Raw genomic sequence first — 2,046 nt, 5'->3', positions numbered from 1 at the left:
TGAACTAATCACGCGCACAACCTGGACAAATTTCTTATTGTGTAATTAGTTTGTAAATATTACTTCTCCGCCTATCCTCTCTTTCTGTCTTCTCACCTCTTTTATTTCATTCCTCCATTCTGCCTGGTGGTGGTGGTAGAGGTTGCTTATTAAAATAATAGTAAAAAGGAAGGAAAATATTTTTGCTAGCCCCGGCATCTGCCATCGATACTGAAGCACCTGAGCTGGGGCAGCGAAAATAAAGGATAGCAGGCAGAATGGAGAAATGAAATGAAAGAGGTGAGGGGACAGGAAGAGAGGATAGGGGAGAAGTATAACGTACAAGTTATTTACACAATAAGAAATGTGTTCAGGTTTTGCGCGTGATTAGTTGATTTTAGAGGAATTAAATCACACACGCGCACAGCACTGTGTTCGCTACAACTGGAGTGGGGCGTCCAGTTATTAATCGTTCAAGGTAGAACTCGCGCAGCCTTCGGTCACTGCGTGTAACTACCTGACGGAGAACAGACGGGACGTCAAGCCCGTGTGTTCGAGGAATGCAGAGAGGCTCACCAATGTTCGCTCACGAGTGCGCGCACTGCTCTGCGGCCACAATAGCACTATCCTTTATTTCTGCTGCCCAAGATCAGGTACTTCAGTATCGATGGCAGATGCCGGGGCTAGGAAAAATGTTTTCCTTCCTTTTTACTATTGTTTTAATAAAGAAATCACTACCACCATCAGCGCTCCGCAATGGCACCTCTTTCTTCCTTTCTTCTTTCACTCCTTCGTGTATCCTTTCCCTTACGGCGCGGTTCAGGTGTCCGCCGATATGTGAGACAGATACCGCGCCATTTCATTTCCCGAGAACTGAAATAAAAAAAATCATTTTTTTATTCAATTGAAAAAAAGCTTGAAGACAGTTATCTCATAATTACGTGGTCGCTGCCCCACGCGCAACTCGATTTCGTTGCAAGGTGCGAACACATCTAACACCTAAATTATTTTGTTTCTTGTTGTTAAAATTATTTATTAGGTTAACTTCAGTTACTCCCTCCTGTCTGCGGTCCCTCCCAGTCCGTCTGTAGCTTTTTTAACAAAATTGCGATTAATGCAAAAAAAGGAACTCTGTAAGAAGTGTATTGGCCTCTGGTACTGAACAGAGGTATGCATCGCATGACATCCGATTTCAGTCATTCTTTAGCATACTTACCTGGTGCTGTGTCTCCGGCGATCAGCAAGGTCGGGGCACCGTGCCGAGGCCTGTCATTGCACTGCGGAAGGCTGAAGCACGCCAGTACTCCATTTAGGAGTATCTGGGCATGTAATTTTTGGTAGTCGGGGCTCAGCGTTCGCGCCAGCCCCCTTTATGGAATTCCAAAATCAGAATGCTACCACACATTCGAGTACTCCTCACTTCTTTTACGGCGTGGTTCGTGTGTCGACGGGTGAGAAAACAAAAATTCAGGAGCACTTTCTTGGCCAAAAGTGCGGTGAGGCGAAAGCCATTCAAAGAGTTTATTCAGGCAATGTGTGGTAATGTTGCCTAGGGCACAGACCAAAAGGCAAATGGATGCCTTACAAAGTGTCTGCGCCCTTCTTGCTCCCAGTCGAGAGCACAAAACATTCAGCGTATAAAATAAGCACTACACGAGGAAATACAGAGTGAATTGGTTAACACTGAAACTGAAGTTATTTCATATTGTACATTTATGTACAACAGTTGGGCAAATACTGTGAGAAACAACAGAATGAAAACGAAAAGAGTGGTCATGCCTGCAGTGGCAACAGATATATAGTGATGCTATTTTTGAAAGCTTTCAATGATTGACTTTCCTGGATAATGCTTACAGCAGAATGGTGATCATTTAAAAAACTGTAAATTCTGTAGCTACGTTTATGGGTGCCGTAGTTTGTACGTATTTTTTCGTTATAATATACGTGCCGGTGGTTGTAGGTGTGTGTTTTCGTTTGATACTGATGACAAAAAGCTTTAGGATCGGAATGCTTGTGTACGTAAGTAGCTAACGCTATCTTTTCGTTCATAACATTCCACAGTGTAAG

General features: G+C 43.5%; 1 non-coding gene across 1 annotated transcript; it reads left to right on the top strand.

Annotated features, from left to right (window-relative positions):
• The first annotated feature begins 1,187 nt into the window (after positions 1 to 1,187).
• On the top strand, positions 1,188 to 1,349 carry LOC144116534 (U1 spliceosomal RNA). The gene has a single exon (XR_013311869.1). It is a non-coding gene; the product is annotated as a U1 spliceosomal RNA (small nuclear RNA).
• Positions 1,350 to 2,046: the final 697 nt, after the last annotated feature.

Source organism: Amblyomma americanum, chromosome 1 (assembly GCF_052857255.1).
Source record: "Amblyomma americanum isolate KBUSLIRL-KWMA chromosome 1, ASM5285725v1, whole genome shotgun sequence".
Lineage (NCBI taxonomy): Eukaryota > Metazoa > Arthropoda > Arachnida > Ixodida > Ixodidae > Amblyomma > Amblyomma americanum.
The sequence above is the reverse complement of the archived record's forward strand: the minus strand, read 5'-3'. Positions and strand labels throughout refer to the sequence as shown.